Source organism: Oenanthe melanoleuca, chromosome 7 (assembly GCF_029582105.1).
Source record: "Oenanthe melanoleuca isolate GR-GAL-2019-014 chromosome 7, OMel1.0, whole genome shotgun sequence".
NCBI classification, from domain to species: domain Eukaryota; kingdom Metazoa; phylum Chordata; class Aves; order Passeriformes; family Muscicapidae; genus Oenanthe; species Oenanthe melanoleuca.
In genome coordinates this window covers 20,053,513-20,075,671 of record NC_079341.1, presented here as the reverse complement: position 1 = coordinate 20,075,671, position 22,159 = coordinate 20,053,513, and the positions used below count along the sequence as shown (strand labels likewise).

General features: G+C 37.0%; 1 protein-coding gene across 1 annotated transcript in view; it reads right to left on the bottom strand.

Annotated features, from left to right (window-relative positions):
* Window positions 1–22,159, bottom strand: part of FIGN (fidgetin, microtubule severing factor) — a 99,732-nt gene that overhangs the window by 9,987 nt on the left and 67,586 nt on the right. The window lies entirely within an intron of this gene.

The following is a 22,159-nucleotide window of genomic DNA, read 5'->3' as shown; positions in this document are numbered from 1 at the left end:
CAAGTCCTTAAGGAAAGAGAAGGTAATGCCCTTAAGAAGCGGTATGGTTGGTTTGTTACAGGCACATAAACACATAGACAGATTTTTTGACAATTCAGTAGGGGATCAATTTTTGTTTAAAAAATATAAATAATGCTATAGCTCTCAAAGTAATTAAATAAAATTCAGTATATTATAAATATTCAGAGTGGAGATTTACTGTAAATATACAAGGCATCCAACTGCTCTGTCCTCTTTCATCACTGTTTCAGTTTTATATTTTAACCAATATAAAAATATGAGACACAGCTGACAGATCACATCTAGGATACCTCTCTTATTTGGTACTGAACACCTAGTTAGCAGAGTATAATGCACCCTGCGCAGAACAATATGACACAGACATAGCAGGTCATTCCATAATCCAACTCTCATCTAAAGTGGTCCACGACAGTTTCAAATCTGCTTCGTGGAGTGCAGCAAAGCAATCTCCCAGGCAGCGCTCTGTCGCTTTCATCACACAAAGCCTACAACTCGGTATGAATTACAACTGGCTCCTTTCTGCCTCTCAGTTCTGTTGTTGAGGGTCTGGAAAAAAAAACAAGCATGACTTGTCTGTCGGTCTCCTTGCTTGCTTTCTCTTCCCCCCCTCTGCTTCACAGCCTCCAGGGTACAAAGACAGAGGGTTAAAGAAAAAAAAAAAAAAAAAGGAAAAAAAAAAAAGGATGAAGAAAAGGAAAAAGAAATGAAGCCAAGTCCCTGAAAGTTCTGTGGCTTCCACAGCTAGCTATAAAAAAACCTTGAAACAAACAATACAAAACCAAAACCAAACCTGCCATTAAAAACAAAAAAGAAAAAATGCAAACATCATTTTAAAGCAATTAATATTTTAATAATGTGATGTGAATTACCTCTCTTCTTCGTATTCCACTGCAATAGGTAAGAACAATTTGCAAGTGTTAAGATAACCCCCTCTAACTTGTACCTATGCATGGTAGACACATTGCTGGGTTTTGTACAGCTGTATCAAATAGACCTTCTTAATCTCTCTCGCATTACCAAAAGTGATTTTTGCAAACAGTCTTGTGCCCTCTGGCACAGATTCCCTGATAAGGAGGAGGCCTAGTCGAAATGAAGCATCTGTGGCACTAGCTCCCCTCTGAATTACTGCAGTCTATTTTGACAGCTTCTACCCCCTCCTGTTTCTCTCCCCAACCCCTTTAGCTCTTCATTGCCTGAGTCTGGCATCTGACATGGCCAGCTTAGCCTCGCTGAGCTAAACCTAACACAGCACACAGTTTGGTAACAGAATGGCATGTTTATTCCCTTCTGACTCCCTCTTCCTTGTTTGCAAAACCACTGCACCAGACACTGGAAGTTAATTAGCAGGATGATGCTGTGCTAATTGTGTTAATTTACAAGGTTTTAGTCAAAGAGAATCATGCCAGGGCTGGCACTGCTGTCATGCTTCCGACTTAATGATTAAGAAATACTGAAAACAAGGTGGGAAGGATTGCAGTAATTACACAATAAATGAATAAAGCAACAGATTCATTTGCAATTATATTTTATTGTGGTTGCACTCATTTGCATTTGGATTATTTTTTTTTCTTTTTTGGATTCGTGTATTTGCAAATCACCAAATCATTTAAATTTAGGCTGAAAATGGCAAAGTACTTCTAATTGAGTCTTAAATTTTTTTAGTACAACTAGTGCAAATCTCACTCCCCCTGAGCATGCCATTGATTACTTGTGGATTTGTTCCTTCCTGAGCATTCTCTTTCTCTCTCATTTTTCAAGCACTCTGACAACTTGATAAAAATGTCTGTTAACAATTATACACTTATCCTAGAAAAGTTAATTCAGAGAAGTGCTTTTGACAAATGCTGCTTTGAGACTGAGGTTTTGTCAGATTTATTTCTATCATTTAGCATTAATATAATACTTTTCGCTAATTGTTTCTGATGTTTCAACTGTTATCTTTCAGAGGGAGTAAGCATATCATTAAATTGGGAGATTTTATAGAAATCATGTATTTAAATAATTGCTTTTAAAAAAATGTGATTTAATGAGAAATTATCAAAAGTTTCCAGAAATCACACTTTGTTAAATTCTGCTGAAAATCTGAAGAACAAATCACCAAGAGCCGATTGCCAGTAATCAGTATCTGAAATTATTTTAATGTCATGAGAAATTCCACAAGCTTTTTTAAAAGCCAAAAATATTAATGTTCATGTAACGTAGAACTCCATGACAGCACACAAATTCACTGCCCCATTAAAAAAACAAAAAAGTCAAAGAAAACCAACAACCAAACAAAACCTATCTGTGTTCTGCAATGTTTTTCTTATAAGGTTACCAAAACACTGAAGGCTTCTGTTACAGAGATGCAGAAAAACTTGAGTAGGTTGATGTTTCACTAGATACTAATGAACAGATGCCATGGGAAAGACTCTTTGCAAAGAAAGCACTAAAGCAGCAGTGGAACTTTGGAAAAAGAAGGCAAAATAGACATGGATGAAGCAGAGAACCTCATAGGCCTGTATTTGTACTGTAGTTAATGAATATGCTTTTGGCACATTGTTTTTAACTGCTTCTAAAAGAAAGCCTATTCAATTTAAAGAGATAAAAGAATGCACTGGGGCAGAGCTCAACATCACACACTCTACTCTGCAAGCTTTTCAAAATACCTTTTACAAATACTTCAAAAATTTCATCCATTGGTCTCTTTTATTTAGAATGGATCATGTGTTTTTAAAACAAAATAATTAAATTTACAATCACAGTAGGGAGATGTATTTCGATTGTGCAAAAATTCAATTCTTCAAATTGTATTCGTCTAGATTAATTTCTTTTCCTTATTATGAGGCTGCAAAAGAATGTCAGAAAATCTAAATTATCCATTATAAGAGGAGGAAAAAATCACATCATTGGCATTCTTTATTTAGAATAATTGCTAGATAGACCAGTAGTTTCACACTGTCATGCTATCTTTGGATATGCTCACTGAACAATAATTGAAAGTTTATTTATTGATGCATATTAAATACCAGTGCATTTAACAAAGGCTGTAAAGGCAGGATTAGGCTTTGATTAGATAAGCTTAAGAGAATAGTCCTGTTCTCATCCCATGAAACATGAGCATTTATTCCAGCACATCGCAATCATTAGTGTTATTTGGAAGCATAGGTTAATAGTTAACCATAAGCATATTTTTTGCATTAATAAGCAGTGAAGAAATCTGAATTTACATGAAGTCTACTGGAATGGTCTGGACTGGGGGGCACAAAGAGCCATTTCCTCAATTTGATATTAATTGAATAAGCAGAAAGCTTCCACTAGGTTTGACTCTATTTGATAATAGCTCACAAATTGTTTGACAAAAGTCAAATGTCTGATTTGGGAGAAAAAAGAAGAAGCATCAGCTGTTATACTTTTTAATTATGCAAACATTCCCCTTCCCTCTGCCCACCCTCAGCCCCAAATTGCTTAATGCTTGCAGCCACTTCCTCTCCATATTTCAAATTGTATTTTATTAATTGCTTTTTGTTTGAGCTGTCACATATTTCTGCATTTCTTTTGTCAGGAATCTAAATGCTGACATAAACATCTAAAATCAGATGAATCAGGGCATATTTAGAGGTTGCATTTTTTTATTTTAGTGTCATTTAAACTCTGACACAAACCACAGTCCTGCATAGTGTATTTGGTTAATAACTTCCTGAAAATCCAAAAGCAACGCAAAGCTGAACGTATATTTTTTTTTTTTAATTCTTTGCTAACTTAGGAATCCTCTGAACTATCAACATTTTTGAACTGTATAAAGTGTGCTGGTATGGGCTGTAAAAGGCAAAAGGAAAAGATTCTGTTCTTTAAGTACAGGTATGTACTTATCAGAGAATTGCTTTTAAGATAAATTTAATACATTACATAGAGAGGCAGGGTAGGCTATTTTAGCAGTATCTATTTTTCCTTGTCCTGACAGCCTTGCTATACATCCCTGCTCCCTAATTCCTACAGTTGGATCTATCCAGATTGCATTTAAAGTAATTATAGTCAACAATTTCATTATGGAATTACTTCAAACTAAGTGTTTGACTATATTTCCTCTTCTAACACCGTGCACTTAGCCTGAAAACAGAAAATCTAATACACAATACTTCATCAGTTGCACATACAATAATTCCATATGGCCGAAAGCCACTAACATATTGAGATATATGAATTCAAATTAAAAGCAAACAAACAAAAAAAATTAAACAAAAAGGAAAAAATGCCAGAGTTACAAAAAACTAACATTGCAATCTGAACTCAAAAAGGAACAAGCAACATCCTTCACAACCTCACTGTCCAGCAGGGCCTGATCCTGCTGGGAGCTCAGATGAGTTTGTGCATACAAAGAACCCCCCAGTGCTGGTGCCCTCAGTACCAGGTCAAAACTTCTCATCCCCTCACAGGATTATATCTGTCAAAAAAGATAAATAACTAGCCTTTGCTTTCAATTTAAATACACGGGTTTCTGTTGAAAACAGGTATGGGAACATGGTCCAGAAATAGGACCACACTAGGTAAAACCACCACAAAGGTTTTACAGTATCCCAACTCACCTAGCAAGAATGTGCTTTAGAGAAAGGGTACTGGTACTTTAGCTCTCACCTATTCACACCTCTAATAAAATAATTAAACTAAAATTAAATCATATGCAGCTGTGGATTTCTGAAGATACTGGAAGAGAATGCACTGCACTTCTACAGATGCTGGTGAAAAAAACCTAAACGTCCCAGAGCTGCTGTGCACAAGGCACTAGAAGTAAGGCAGTACACCAACCTTCCCAACCAGCTACCAAAGTTTCAGTTTGGATCAGGGGCCTTCAACTGCTCCTTCAACATACCTGAGGCAAAAGAAAGTAATTCTTCTCTTCTTGTGGTCTCTCTTTTCCTGCCCCAATCACCCCTGCAGTGCATAGGTCCTACCAAGCACAAATCTGCAGCTTCCTTTGCAAGCATCAGGAGTCAAGCAGATTCTTAACTTTAGGCCTGTTGTTAAATATGATCCGAGCAACTGCCTAATGCACTGTTGAAAAGGGCTGCACTGCACCAGGGGTGAAAGCAAACAGATCTCCTGCTGAGTGTCCATAGCAGACAGGTAGGAGCACACTGCTGCAAGGTAGGAAACAACTCCAAAGCCACTGCTCTAAGTACCACCAACCATTTTCCCTCTAGACTTGAAAGTGCCTATGAACTTCATCACTTTGGATTGCTTACACATTTAGCCTAGGACACCAAAAACTGTCCCTGTCCACTGAACTACTACCCTCAGCTGTGCTCCCCAGTTATTCAAGACGCTGAGCATTTACACAATAGACCATAATGATTTTAACAAAGGATTTGCTTCTTCTTGGCTCTGCCAAAAGAGCCTCTGACTTCAATAGGTGTGTCATTGGGAACATGCCAGTATATACCTCAAAACCCTTACTTCAGTGTGGGCTGAAGGTGTTAGCACCTTGAGGATCAGGCCCTTAAGTCACAATTTAAAGTCCTTCTCAAGTATGGGGCAGAGTGGAATAAATGAGTCATGCTGTAACCGCTGTGCAAGATGTAGGACACACAGCTCCCTGGATTTGTACTAAATCTGATAATATTTTATAAGACTGTATACTGTCATATGTCCCGTAATAATAAAAATTAATTCAAGATAAAACAATTCTTTTACACTCAATTTTTTATTAATAAGCATAATTTCAGCTGTTTGAAGATAGTGCAACTGATCTCTCTTAATTGGAAACAGGGAGGATTTTGAAGAGTGGATTGAGCTAATTATGTTTTGCAGGAAGAAAAAAAAAAAAGAAAGAAAATGATTCCCACATTTATTTTCTAATTACTCAGTGAAGACCTCTGCTCTAGTCCATGAGGAACTCCTTTGACGTCAAAGGACTCGGTGGGAGGATGAGCCTCCAACTGAGACGCCCAGCTGTACAGTCCCAACTTTGTAAGCTTTTTTCGGTAAGTGGCACCACAAATTCGCAAAAACAGGCCTGGAAAGTGCTCTCGGCATTTTCTTGGTAGGGGTCTGTTCTTCCTCTTATTATATATGCATGCCCTGCACATCAGTGGGAGCAAGCTGTTGGCAGGGTATTTACAAAATGATTTCCATCTAGCACAGACAGTGAAAGCATTTCAACCTTTAAAACAAAATACTTAAATCATGAGTAAGATTGAGGATCACATATATGTCAACAGCACTTAAAGATGAAAGTGGTAAGAAAAATGCAACATATTTTATATGAGCCTGGAATGGTTAAAAAAGAAATTGCAAAATTAAAAACTAATTCCAAACTGATACACCCCAATTATCTAACTTAAATACTGTCAAACAATTATTCTTTTAAAATCACACTTTCACACCTTACAACAGCAAATTGCAATACATATACAGCAAATGAGTTCTCTTCCCACAAGCCCCCACCCTGCCATTTACACAAAGCAGCCTTTGATAGTCACAAAGACATTTCTGGCTAAACAGCCTTTAGAAGATCCATTAGCTTCAAAGGCTGAAGAAGCAGAAATAAGGAAAAATAATAGCCAAGCAAGCAAAGGGAAGCTATGTCCAGAGATGATACTGGCATATTTTGCAAGCAGAAGCAGGCTGGAGCCAGAGCCAGCCTTGCAGCCACGGCTGGTAGGGACTGGAGCTGGTACTGGGGCTGGAGTTGGTACTGGGGCTGGCAGGGAATGGAGCTGGTACTGGGGCTGGAAGGGACTGGAGCTGGTACTGGGGCTGGAGCTGGTACTGGGGCTGGCAGGGAATGGAGCTGGTACTGGGGCTGGAGCTGGTACTGGGGCTGGCAGGGAATGGAGCTGGTACTGGGGCTGGAAGGGACTGGAGCTGGTACTGGGGCTGGAGCTGGTACTGGGCTGGAAGGGACTGGAGTTGGTACTGGGGCTGGAGCTGGTACTGGGGCTGGCAGGGAATGGAGCTGGTACTGGGGCTGGCAGGGAATGCAGCTGGTACTGGGGCACTCCTGGGACCTCCCAGCCTGGTCCCCACCTTGGAGGGTTGGTTTCTCTGCAGCAGCAGTCCCTGACACAAAAACATCCTTGCTTTGTAATCACATTGATGTACAATCACTGTGTACCACAAGTAAAACCATATCTGCACACGTGCCTTGAAACCCATCTAGTAGACTGGTCGCATTCGTGAGTAAAGGCAGTTTATCTTGGAAAGCTTTTATTATGTCAGTTTGCCTTCAACATACTAATTTGCTCACAGCACTTTTCTAAACCAACTAGAAAACACACTAACAAAAACAATAATTGAATTTTCTTTTACTCTGTTATGATGCTTCATTTTGCCAGGATTTACATTTTTAAGCTGTTTTTGTCAAGTAGCTCTGAACAGTGCTATGTCTTTAAAGGACCTAGCATTCTTTGTCACTGACAGATGAATGAAATCATTATAATTTCTGAGAGAATACTCAGATGAACAATAGCTGTAAACAAATGTAAGCATAACTTACATGAAAAACATTACCTTTTGCAGCTCACTGAACACACACTTATGGCTGTAATGTATTTTTAAAAGATTTAATATGCCACATAATCTGCAATTTATGCCCATATAAACATGAAAATCAATGTAACTGCTGTAGGGTAACTAGTGATTCTGAGAATTAGAATATTCACATAATAAAATATAATAATGAACAAATATGGAGTTTGGCCACTTGGCACAAGTATTTATGCATATTTGAAAATGCAAAATATTTTAGACCTGGAGTGTGATTGTGCTCCCACTGAAGTGCTTATTTCAAGGCTCAAATAAACCCAACTGAAGCTTTTAGAAGCGCAGCAAAATGCATACTCTCTTTTTAGGCAACAAAATAGCAGAAGTAGCCTTTTATTTGGTTTTTCTTCAAGAAGTGGAGTCTGAGGCACATTTACCTTGAAAGAGCATAACACAAATCCTTAAAAGCAGAGCAGACAAAATACCTTCATGCTTTATCGTGTTTCTCACATAATCAGCTGAAGCAGGTGAAACACAAAACCCTGAACTTGTTTTTTAGCAAGTAAGTGAGAGGTAAAAGGAATAAATTTTCAGCACTAGGGAGCCTGTCATGGAACATTCAGATCTTGACCTAAGTGCTTCTAGAAAAATAACCCATTAATATTTGAAAATTATAATTTTCAAATATTGGATTCTGTTATTTTTCCATTTCTGTTGCTAATCATGTTTTAGCAAATTATTTCTTTTTACTCTTTCATTCACACTTAGAATTACTGCTTTGGTTGGTTCCTTGCTGCTAATAAAGCTTTTTTAAAACCCTTTTTCATGTATTGTAAATCCATTAAGACAATTTCCTCCTTAAGCTCACTTCCTTTTGCCAAATGAAGATCATCAGGACATACCACACGTGTCCAAAGGGACAGCAGAGCTGATGAATATGTATGTTTTATGTCACAACAGAGCACTCCCCTTGTTCTGCAGTATCGACCTTCTCTTATGTGAGTAAATAACAGGTGAACACTTGTGCATGAGGATAAATGGGGTTAAAACTGCCATACAGGGACATACTTTATTTGAACAAAGTAGGTGCACAAGAAATACAGATTTAACTGATGCTGAATTATTTTTATATCATGTTGTTCCAAAATATTAGAAAATCACCTTGCTTTAAAATGTAAGACCAAGTTAGACAGTAAGAGTTATTTAAAATATATTTCCCGTCAATTAACAGCAGCAGCACTCTGTATAAATTCCACTATAATATAACTTTGATATATTTTTCACTCATCATATCTAAAAAAGTGGGTATGTATTTCACAGCTTTATGTATAGCAACAAAAGGTTAATTCCAGAGATTCATCTAGCCAGCTCTATTTGCTTTACAAATATGAAGGTAAAGCTCAATTTCAATAAGTTTCAAACAATTGTAGTCAGGTTTGACCCATTACATTCAACTAACATAAGTGAAAATGCAAAATTATATGGGCCAGTAGCACAATGCTCCAGCTTGGAACCAGGAACACTGCTTTCCTTTTAAAGCACTTATTTCAAAACCTACCCTTGTAGGATAGGTACGAACAGTTGCTTTACTCAGATTAGAGTACCTCTGCTAATTAGCTAAATGAGAACAAATACTGATTAAATGTATATATAGAAGTAATCTGATACTCAAGAAAAAAAAAAATCCTTAACATGTGCCCACAGTATACAAAGCTTTCACAAAAATTGTTTATGTTATTTATGCTTTTTGGCAAATCTGCACATTAATTTTTAATGAAATAGTAAAGAGATGTTGTGTCTCACACTTCAGTAAAAATATTCTATAACCAGGACTGGTTGACATAGTGCATTAATTCAGTGTCCTTCACTCCTGGGACCTGTGTATAATTTAGTCCAGCCTGAAGAAAATAACTTTGATCTGAAGGCAGTGGAAAAAGCTACATATGAAATGAGTTTTGGTGGGTTTAGTGTTGTTTCTTATATACAAGACGACATATGAAGATAAACTGCTTTAGAATGCTCCTGACATGGCCCAGGATTAAGAGCAGGGAGCTCTTAGCAGAGCTCATCCACTCTCTCCCTTTTTCCCATCACACCAGACGCACATCACACACATTTCTCTCTACTGTATGCATCAGAGCAGCTACTGCTGGCACACACTGCCTCTCCAAAGAGAATATCCTGTGCAAAAGGACTGTATTATCAACCTGTACACTGATTTGGCGTCTCCATTAAAAACCCAAACAAACAACCATGTCTGTATTACAACACGGGAGATCACGTTGTTGTAAGAAGGGATGATGTTACCCCAGGGAACCCGAGATTTCCTCCCCAGGGCAGGGAACACCTAAGCTAAGTCATCAGAAGTGTACTAATCACGCTCTTAGGGAAAAAAGAGCTCCGGCACAGCTCCTTCCCGGCTCGGCTGCGCCAGCAGCTGACCCTTCCTTTCCTTCCTGCTCCCCCCAAAGCAGAGAAACAAGATTAAAAGCAGAAGCACAACCAAAGAACTGACATCCTAGAAAAACTAAGCTGAGATAAATCTTTCCCCCACTTAAACCTTTCAATTACTGTATTTCACAAATTCCAAAGATTCTTTCTTGCTCACTCAATAAAATGTATCTGAATTAGCTACTGAAAAATGGAATATTGCCAATTTTTTGCATGCTTTTGGTTTGGGACTTACTGTGTTATTTCCAGTGCATTTGAAAAGAACTATATAGATTGTTCAGTTGGCTTGACAAATTATCTGGGGGACCGGGAGAGGAGGAATAGGGAATTTTCTATAGACAAATATAGAAAGCTCTCTCTCTCTCTCCATTTATATATTTTAGACACAGAGGCACCAAGGCACCAGAGAGAGAATGTCTCAACTGAGAAACTGAACTCTGTGTATACTGATATTTTTTCCATATTCCTGCAGAGAGTGGTAAGGAAAAGAGACTAACTCGTCATATTAGATGTTGGTTCTCCTTTCTCATAAAAAAAAAAAGTAAAGTTCACGTACAACAGGAGAAGTTAAGCCATGTCCAAAGACACACAGTATGTCATTGAGAGGGTGCACAGGCAGAAAAAGAGGGCAGAAAAAAAAATAACATGCTCTTTCAAAAAGAGAAAGAAAATATAGGGCCCAGCTGACAAAATGTCACATTTCTTCGCAGCTATCACAAAAATTTAGCCATTTCTGTAAACAGCCTTCAAGATACAGCAAAAAACTAAACCATACAATGATTGTATCAATAACTAGCTGAGTATGTTGATAGCTTAAATAACAATAATCTGTGTTATTTTTCTGTAATTTTGTCCATAGTCTTATTGCATATGTAGTCACCTAATGATGAAATACTTTTAAAATTTGCTTCAGGGTACAGAAGTCAAGCTCCACTGATTAGCATCTCAAAGCGCACTACAGGCACACATTTGTATAGCAGAATAATAGCACTTGTGTTTGTATGCTGCTAAAAAAAACCCAATTCCCCCCCTGCCTCCCCACTATTTTACTTGATGCTTGATGATGCACTAATGAAAGTCCTCTCCAAAATATATACAATACATAACAGCTAACTGTAAGAATTTCAAAAACAAGGTAGAAAGATAACATCACAAAAAGAAGCCAAAAAAGGCTTTGTGGGCCAATACAAGACACTTAGACACCCAGGTTTATGGGTTTGAGTCTTCTGTCACTTCTCTGGTTTGAAGTCAGAAGAACTACTGCAGTTTACAATTTATTGCAAAGGAGATAAATGTGCCACATTAAAATGTGTTAATTACACAAATTATATTTTATTCAGCAGTGTTTGGGGTTTGGGGTGTGTGTTTAATAAAAATTCATCACAGAAAATATTTCATTATAATCTTGATGGAGAGCTCTGATAGTCACTGCACTAGCTCAGTTTTTGATTAATTTCCTATATCTAATTATGTGGCATTCAAACTTTATTGAATGTGAACCTTCCTAAAATTCACTGTAAACTGACAGGACAGTGTCTGATTTCAGCCACATTCTGAGACACCAGTCCAACAAATTACTTTCGGCAGCCCTGCATCCCTCCCTGTGCATCCCCCTTCTCCCATTTCTCCAGGCATACTTTATTACAAGGTTTTAGTTAGAAAAGTCTCCATCTAATTTTGTGTTCAATAATATTAGAAAAGAGCATCCACATGGATTGAGTATTAAAAATGCTATACACTATCAACAGGAATATTAGAATCTTACTGAGTATTCAGCAATTATAAGCTTAAATTATATTTTCCATTAACACTTCTCTTTTCATCCAGAATGTGTAAGTAGCATACTGGAACTACTTAAAGAGTTCTTAGCACTAATATAATTAAACACACTTAGCATCAAGAATTAAATTCAAAAACAAATAGATGTTCAATGAAATATCTGATATCAGTACTAAAAATTTATTAAAAGTTGAGTTTACTCCAGAAAAAATAATTTTTAAAGTTAAAACAAAGACCAGACTGAATTATGAGGTACTGTGAACGCTGTGAGAGTTCTGGGATTGCATGGAAAAGATTTACAGATCTGGAAAAGATTTACAGATAACAATTGAAAGGTGCATTACACTAATCAGAGGAATGCATAACCTCTGTAAAGCAGGTAGGAGTGAATCATTTTAATTTTCTCTCTTCTTACAGTTTTATATTATTACACAAGAGAAGCAGAGGGAACCTAAATATGACCCTATTTAGATATACTAACTGAAAGGCCTTTGTAGAATTTTTAAGCAAACAGGATTGTGCTTCCAACGCTGCCCATCTAGTTTTCCAATGTGTTAAATTGGATGGCTACTTGGACAGCTCTCTATTCATTACTGAACTGTGGAAAGGAAACACAGAGGTGGCATTTTCCTTTTAAACCATCTAATGCCTTGTAGCTAGATTCCAAAGCATCAAGGAGAGATTTCTTTTTTTTTTCCCCCCATTTTTTTCTTTTTTTTTTTTTTTTTTTTTTTTTTTGCTAGACAAGCTGTCGTAATTGAAATGAAGTCTAATCAGACTCATTACTGTTTTCAGCAATTTGCACCACCAAAGATGCTTATTAGGTAACAGTGTTTAATAAACCGCTCTTTAGAAAACTACCAGTAATGAGCTCTTAACAGCCAATCTTTAGCGTGAATGTAATGTGAAAAGTGTTCCTAGCACTGAATAGATTTTCACATTTAGTAGTGTCATAATTAAGCTCAACGAATTGGTAGCTGTGATGATAGATATTTACTGCAATATAGACTTTCCTCCCTGTGAAAATATATTTGAAAATAGTTGGGGTTCAATATTTCCAGAGGAAATTTGAAAACTGCTTAAAAGACTGTGTGAGGCTGAATTGGGTCTATAAATGATACTTAATCAGAGAGTATTTAGGGAATGTATAGACTACTGTGAGTCTGGTATCAACCACAAAGCATAAAGTAAATTCCACCTAGCTTTTTTTGACTGCTCTTCCATCTCTTAAGAATTCCAGTCATTAATATACAAATAATAAATGTTGTTGTCACCAGCTGAATAGTAATGAACAAAATTGGCCAATAACGGGAGATACTTGAAGAAACACTTGTCAGTTCTCCTTCCACAGTAACAGCTGAAAATGCTTGAGAAAAAACAGCAAATTGCTTGGTTTCAAAATAAAATTATGGATATCTAATTAATGTATATATATTTACACACACACATATATAGCTAATGCTGTTTCTCCTACGTGTTTCACATACTATCGTCCTAATACCTACTTAGCACCAAAAACCCCCAAATTCTTAATGTAAAGAACACCACAGCTCTAAAAATGTGATATTGTGACATATATTATTCATAAAAGACAGCCACCCACAAAAGCTAAGTTTTCATCAATAGAAGGTTCAATTTAACTAGATGTACACCTTGCCACACTAGTCGCATCAATACTACTACCTAACAAATGCTGAAAGTGGCAAAAACGAAAATAAATTGCATGTATAAACTCTAGCTAATTAAATATCCAGAGTGAATCTTGAGGAATAGCTTCTGTTCTCTCATACAATTGATTTCAGCTTGACATAATATTTAAAGTTATCAATAAGAAATGACCGAGACAACCTTTTTCTCTCCCACTAGGAGAAATACATAGGGATGCAAACGTTGTTTTGCTTACTAGAGATTCTGCTGGACAAGGTTTGTGTTGGCGGCCAAGACTTTGGAAAGAAGTGCATAAACATGAGTAATCAATAATGAAACCACCAACAAAATGATGAAAATCATTTCTCTTGGACCAATATTTTTATACAGAAATTCCATGTTAAGATGTTAAGAAGAGTTCCTTACTGAATGAGTGCTCTCATTGCATCGTGTTTATACTCTAGCCCCAAATTTCAGCAGCCCTAAATGCAGCCTCTAAGCCTCTGTATCTGTTTGCAGCTTTCTGAATCAATAGGACAATGAGACCTGAGACTACCAAATTAATGCCAGTTTCATTTGATTTTGTGGTATTGTGCTTCTTTGCACTACAAAGTGGAAAAAGGAAAAAAAATCTCAACACAACCCCACACCCTTAACTCATTCCCAGATGGGTTTTTGTAGCTTTAAGATCAAAATATCTTCCAGTTTCTTAAGTCTAAACTGAATTTTACTTAGATCCAACATTTTTAGTGCAGCTGCTGCTTATCCTATCATGCATTTCCAAACTCTGCACCTTTAAGTCACATACTTAGCTTCCGCTCTTTGTAAAATAGCATAACATAGAATACAATAAAATAAAATAACAGAGACTCCACAACTGCTTTGGACTGCCTTCTCTTGTACTTGTGAATAATGCATAAAACTTCAATCATTTGTGAATGACAACCTGATGGTCCAAGATGCATAATATGCATTTTGTACTGTTGATTTTACTAAGCACAGATGCTCTGAAGCATCAATTGTTCATCAGTAAGTCATTCAATATCATACATTATGATATTTTTTGTAGTTTAAAACTGGGGTTGTCAGAAATGTAGCATTCACAGGAGGTATTTAATACATCATTATAAAGCTACGGTTACCATCCTTTCTTACTCCTAACACAAAATTAAAGCGGGGGGAACCTTCAGTGTATTCCCTCTGTAGCCTAACACTATCACAAAAACAACAGTAAGTTAGAGAATCACTTTTCTGCCTCAGATCCTCTGTATTTTATAAAGTCTACAAAATACCAGTCTGCTCACCTAAGATGCTGACCCCAAACAATGCCTGACTTTCAATAGAAATTTAGGCTTTTCCTCCTGGTATCTCTAAGCCTGCTTAGCCTGATCACAGAAGTCTGATCTGACTTTTAGTGGAGTTTCCCTTGAAGAACCAGGATGCACCAAATTTTGCACCACTCCAGGCTGCTACCCTGAGATGGTGTGCCATGCATACATGACTACAGACTAGCAGAAGAAACTGCAAAAGCGTAGGAAGTCAAGGAAGGAGGTGAAGCTACAGGGGCAGGTTGAACTCCAGGCAAAATTTGCCTCAAAACATTGCATTGGTCAGAAACAGCAGCAGCATCCAATAAAGAGGATAGTGAGAAGAACCTTAACAGTCATCTTTAAGGTGCTGCATTCAACCAGAGCCTCCACAGCGTAGAGGTTGAGGACTCTCCACAGGGCCAAGAAGGAGATGACAGCTCAAGTGGGAACGTTTGCTGCCGTCAGAACCAGAGTGGAGCCCTGGAGTGGCTTGTCTCAGGACAACTCCACCATAAGACAGCATAAGTAGCAGAAATAGGGCTCCATGTAAAATTTATTGCACCTTCTACAGAAGCATAGACACTTTTTTCTCCATCAATTAAATTACAGTACTATAGCTCACCTTCTCCAACTAGGACCCAGCATCAACCACAATTTGCCCTTCAGCAAAAGGTACCATAAACAACTGTACAGAACACCTCAGATTTCTGCTCTCTCTTATTTATGGTGCTCTCTTTATGGAGAGTTTCCAGTATATGAAGGGGAACCATAAGAGAGCTGGAGAGGCACTTTTTACAAGGGCATGTAGTGACAGGACAAGGGGGAATAGCTTCAAAGGAAAGAGGACAGGTCTAGTTCAGGCATTAGGAAGATGCTCTTCACAGTGATGGTTGGTGAGACACTGGAATAGGTTACTCAGAGAATCTGTGGAAGCCTCAACCCTGAAGTTTTCAAGGCCAGGTTGGATGCACTTTGAGCAATGTGGTCTAGTGGAAGGAAGGGCATGGCATGTCCATCATGCCCGTGACAGAGAAGCTGGAGATAGGTGATTTTTAAGGTCCCTTCCAATCTAAACCATTCTAATATATATATATATATATATTTTTTTTTTTTTTTTTTTTTTTTTTTTTTTTTTTTTTTTTTTTTTTTTTTTTTTTTTTTTGGTGGAGTAGAAAGCTCTTGGATGAAATACTGTAAAAAACTGTTTCACTTAGTGTCCTTCATGGGCTTTTTTTTGCTGGCTTTTTCAAAGGAACAAACCCCCACCCCCCAAACCCAAAAATAAACTCAATTGTTCCAATATAAGCAATCACTTGTCCGAACAACTGCACACAAACCAGCTCTGCAGACCACCAAGGCTACTGTTCTATTATAACACATTTACAAAAGCTACATAATAGATGAGTTGCAGCAGATGAGAACATTTGTCCAACAGAACTGCAATCTTTTATCTTAAGGCAGACAATATTCCCTGTATTTCAGACTGGTTTAAACACACAGACTTATCTAGCAGTTCTTTCTTTAAAGGTAGAGTAGTCCAGTACCTAACTTTCCTAACTGAAATTGCTTATGGAAATATCTCCTTATGAAATGAAGGAAGCAAAAGGAACACCAGCAGGTCCTATACAATACAGCTGTAGGTTTTTCTGAGGGATGGGGGTTAATAAAGCAAATGCACGTGTAAGTGAGGAACACATTTGCAGGCTTTGGAGGGACTGGGGTGAGAGTAGCAGGATCTAGCAGTCCTTGTCTTTATTTTTCATTGAGTCTATTTTCTCCTACTCCACTACAGAGCTTTGTATTTATTTTAGCATAACTCTGTATCTTTGTCATTAAACAATCAAGTTCCAATAAAAAACATAATGCAAACAGCCAGTTTTGTAATGAAAAACAACACAGGGTTGAAGGGGGGTTTGTGCCTGATCTCTGCAGCAGATTAGCTTATGCCCTGCAGCATGAGATGGGAAATATGCTCCTTGCTATTTCAATTTTGATTCTGTATTTGTATTTTATGTGGATTTTAAAGAGAAGAATTATAAAGCTTTGATTCAGAGAATCCCTCTCTCTTTCCATGTATATATATGTATAAATGTACACGTATATTTATTTCCTCTCCCAGAGCAAAGATGATGTTTATCTCTAGTGATGGCTCAATTGTCTAGTCCAGAATTAACACACAGGAAAAATCACACAAACTGAAAGCACCCCCATGTTTTGGACTATCCCAGTACAGACTATATCAACTGCAATCCTGAATACATATCCTTTTGAGAAATTCTAAGTGATCATTTTTTCAGCAACCTTCCTGCTGCACTATCGTATACTGCAATATTATTTCTTATTAATATTTCTGCAATATTATTATTAGAGAATGATTTAGTTTTGTTTAACAAAAAATGTAAAAAAAACCCCAAAAACCTAGTTAATTTCCTTTATACTTAAGCCATGTTAAGAGTTTATTCACTGGCAACAAGATAGGAGATCTCAGACAGAGATCTTTCAGATGCATCTTTCTTCCTGTATCTGACACACATGACCTCCTTCTCCCCTTCCCCATTTCTCAGTTCTTTACATGCATTTCTGCACTGTCCTCTATCTCAAACTTAAAGCTGTGCCAAATCAAGAGCAGCAGTGCTAAAGGGTGGTCAGAAAATAGGACAGCAAAGGTTTTTGAAGTGAACAAAGCAGCATCCTGTTCCTACCACTTATCAAGCTTGTTTCTGGTTTCTTCATGTACTGAAGGCTGGGTTGGGTGATTGCCACTCATTTCAGGAATTTAACTGCAGATACAGCACAGTCCCTCAACACACTCAATCCCAATGGCTTGTGAAATTCTTGTGACATAGGCTGAGAAATCCCATCTCAGCCTATGTCAGTGCACCTACTAAGTGGCAAGTGAATACCTAACCCACCATACTCTTAGCTGCTCTGAAGATATAGTTAATACTGGGAATAAAGAGTAAAGCAGACAGCAGGAACAAGAAAATCACATTTATGAGGACTTTAGAAACTTCAGCCCACAAAAGACAGGAAAATGAGGCAGAACCTTTATATTCAAGTATTTTCTAAGTACAAAGCTACGGTAAAGCAAAATTTCAATTTGCCCACGGTCTTACTTCATTTTTTTGTTAGCTGTTTGTATTTTCTTCTCCTTTTTTTAACTTCTCATGGTTTTCATTAGGTACATAATTATCTAGGCACATTATTACACAAATATCTTTTGTCACCTTTTCAAGAATGCATCCAAAATATTTCAAGTAAATATTCTATATTTGATTTACTAAAAATTGCCTTGAGTCCTATCCATTTTTTTTTTTTCATTCTATATATTAAACTGAGTTTGCCATAACTGAACTAAAAGGTACTTGATAACAAATGGTTACGGGGCATGGGTTGATATTTAAGAGGTAAGGTTGCACCAAGGTAGGTTTGATGGGCCATTTTGTATTGAGGATAACCAGCAATGACATTTTTTAAAAAAGGTCTGAATGCTAAAGAGGAGGAATGCTCTAAATGCATCAATGAAAAATGCTGCTGAGCATGACTGCTTTTTTTAATATTTTGACTATTTTCAAAGGAAAGACAGTCATGGTACAAATGTTTTTTCAATAAATCTCTAGTGAGTACTGGGCACTTCTAAGATCAGTTACACAGCATACTCTTAAAATGATTAAACTGTCTCTCACAGCACTTTAAATGATAGACTGCCCAGAAAAAGCACAAGTGCCCCACAAATTAGGAATTGTAGCAGTAGTTGATAATCTAGAATGAGCTCTGGGGCGTTTTAGGACACACCTCACCCTCATTACTGGGCTGCCCCTCTTGGAAAAACACTTCCCCTTGTGTAAGGTCATTCAACTAGATTAAAATATCTCACTATAATGTTACCTCTTTATAACACCTAACATACCTGGGTAGAGAAGTGCTGGTTACAGGATGAACAATGAGCTTACTTTTATATGCACTGCATAAAGATACCACCTGTGTGATTTAGTTCAAAAGGAAAATTTAATCTGTATTTCTGGGATGGCTCTATCTAAAGTCACAAGTTGCTATGACAGAGAATTTAAATTGTTTAAACAGTTCCCCATCTCCCTTCTTCAAGTTGTTATGAATGTCTATAATTTAGGCCTCTGTGTTGCTAACATGCATGTGGATATCTCGTTAGTCATATGAATAAAGCTGCATAATTAGGCAGTGGTGTAATTTGTAGCCTCCAACTCTTTCTTCCACCTTCCTTTCCTGATGCTCCTTGAAGAAACTGCGATTTATGTTGGTGGCAGATCGTGCCACTGTTATTCACAGAAATACCCTTTGCCTGAGATTTCTTTGAAATTAGTTACAAGAATTAAACCTTCTAGCAGTCACGAAGGACAGGGATATACCACGACAACTCCTCCACCGCCCACACGTGCAGGGACTGTGTTTGCTGGGAATTTGGGCAGGTGACCAAATGGTTAACTATGCTTATCCTTTCATCCTCCAAACTGACAGAGACTTCTTTAAATTCTTAGAACTCCTTTTACAGAATCTCTGTTTGACAATTTCTAAATGTGCCCAAATGTGCACCAAGTTCATCTCTATTAACAGGAAATGAAACTGAAATAAAGAGGCGCTCTTCGAGTTGACTGCAGGCATTTCAGATTTCATGGCAGCCCGTGTCTCCCCAGTGCCTTTCACATGGAAGAGATAATGTGTGTGAAGAAAAACAAAATTGCAGGTTTAGTAATGTCAAAATCTGATTTATGCCAAAATAGAGATGTCAACAATAGCAGAGTAAGTGACAAGTGTTAAATTACCCAAAGAAGTAAATTCTGTAATTATTTACCTCCCTGCCATGTGATCCTTAACGACCTCCAGACCTAAAAGGAACAGCAGGAACCACGCACATTTTGAAATTCAGCATTTTTCTCTTTTTTTGAGAAAATACTTTTTGCCCCCAATTTTTTTTAATACAACCAAGTGCCATCATCAACATTTCAAATAGAATGTCAGCATCAAGCCCCACAGCTGAATATGCTGGGAACTGAGTACACAGTCATCTGCAAATGGACAACTTTAATTCGATTCCTGGCACCACTGGCCACGCTGAGAATTCTTCTATCTCCTCACACCAGGGGTTTGCTCTTTTAAGCATTGCTCCCTGAAGGGAAGGCAAAACTAGAGAAAGAGGATTTCCAATGACCCTGCACAGATGAATGAATGTGTCAATGGTGAATATTGGTTCAGCTTTGAAATAGGGAGTCCTGCAGTGGCTTCTCTGCTTCATCCCCACTAGTGAGTTTCACTGTGGACTTCAATGTGTAGGAGGCCTTTAGGGAACACATAATAAATAGGGGGAAAAAAAAGGGTGGGGGGAGAATCAACAAAATGGTTTAAATATAATAAAAAGGCCTTTGTCCAATTATAACCTTTAAATTATTTCTTAGAGATTAGCATCTCTTTGGCATAGCTAATTACAGAAATTGGTTTTAAAAAAGCTAAAATAAATAAGGGGTCCTTGCCAGACAGTCAACATTAAAGGCCAGTATGCCCTTTCAGCACATATTTAATTTTGATGGGTTTCCATTTGTTCACTTGTTTGTTTCTGGTGTAAAGATGACGTAAATAAGTTGTGAAATTGTGAAATTTTTAAATTGCTCTCTCTTTCAGGGTGAGCCTGTTCTTCAGTTTATGACTGACTGCACGGTGAAAACACTGACAAGAGCAAAGTGAACATGGAAAGGAAAGGCGCCTCTTCTCACCTGCACAACTCTCCTATAACTCAGGTAAACACAAGAGCATTTGTCTAAGCAGTACAAGAACACACATTTACTTCTCCAAGCCTTTCAGTTTGTTTTCATTCAACTACCTATCAATCAATGACACAACGTAATTTCCTAATTGTGCCAATATTATTTTTAAATCCAAAGAACATATGTTTCAGTAAGACAAAAGTCTAAGTATTTAAACATGATGTAGAATAACAATTCGCTAAGGCCATTTTTTTACAAGTTCTAATTTTTTTAATTGCCTTATTATTGAATCTGTATAGAAATGTTTATTAAAAAATACCACAAGATTCAAGTTAAAAAGGTTGAATTGTTAAATTCCCAATAAATGCTACTTTTCCTCCTTTATGTATATAAAAGTTTTATTCTTTATCAGAGCAAACTCAATATATTCAAAGTGAAATGTGCAATTTCTCATCGTTAAAAACCACAGAAGAGCAGAAGCATCTTTTTTTTTTTTTTTTTTACATGTCTCTACTTAAATGTATAGGAAAACCCAACCAACCAAACCAAAAGAACCCACTCAAACTCCAAACAAATGACAACAACAACCCCCCCTTCTCAAATCCAAAAATCAAACAAACAAACCCCAAACACACCCCAGGATCTCTGCACAGATTTCTATAGGCTTGAAAATTAGGTTTGCAGTCAATTACTCTCCAAAGCTGAATGCGTGCTCTTTAATTATAACGACCTTATGCAAATGAAATTTTCTTATAGAATTCCTAACAAAATATTTACATTTACCACAAATGTTGCTGAGAATTAAATAAAAAAAAAAAAGATAACTAAATTGATTGGGCAGCTTTAGTCATTAGTATAATATGCAGACACTGAATATTTTTGGATACTCAGGGGTATTAGCTATACATTTCATAGATAGCATCACATATTGTTCTGTTTCAGCTAAGAAAGAATTTGGGTAATCGGATTTATATAGTCTATAGCATTTCTTAAGGATGCTGCCTGGGATTTGTCTCTTTTCAAATAGTTAAGATGTCAATGTTCTTCTAAGACTATTTTTTAAATACTGAGCAACAACTTTATGAAGAGCTCTGCTGATTTCCAATTATGTAAAAATTAATTTGTTTAATCAAGCTACAAGAAGTTGAACTGGAAAAATTCCATCACATTAAGTAAAGGATTATTACTCACAAGAAATACTTTCAATGTCAGACAGACTTGCAGCCAGAAGCCAGCTATACATCTTACAGAGAAGTCTATGTGCCTGTTTCTCCTGCCTGACTAGTTTTTTGAAAGCCCTCCGCAACAACACCAAAATGAATTCTAAATACAGCGTTCACTTTCTTTTAAATATTGCTTTAATCACAGCCAAATAAATTTCCAGGAATAAGGCTTAAATAGAGTTACCTTTTACAACTGTGCATTTTTTTACATGGTAAAGTGCACCGGAAACAGAAAGGAGATTCCTGACAAGTTGCTCTGCCTCTTGTCTTAGGAATGTCTAATAAATAAGGATATTAGTTAATCTGGCCCACTCTCAGCATTTGGGAATAAACGTTTCCCTTTAAAAACATATATGCAAACTTGAAAAAATAAAAAAAGGCTTTTATGTTGTCATAATGCATGAAATCCTTTAATTTTATTATTCATGATCATTATTAAGTAAATTCTGTTGAAAAAAAGGGAACAAAATTTTGGCATAATTTTGGGATGATAGCAGTACAGATGAGAATTGCTCCCATAACCTCCTTCTGA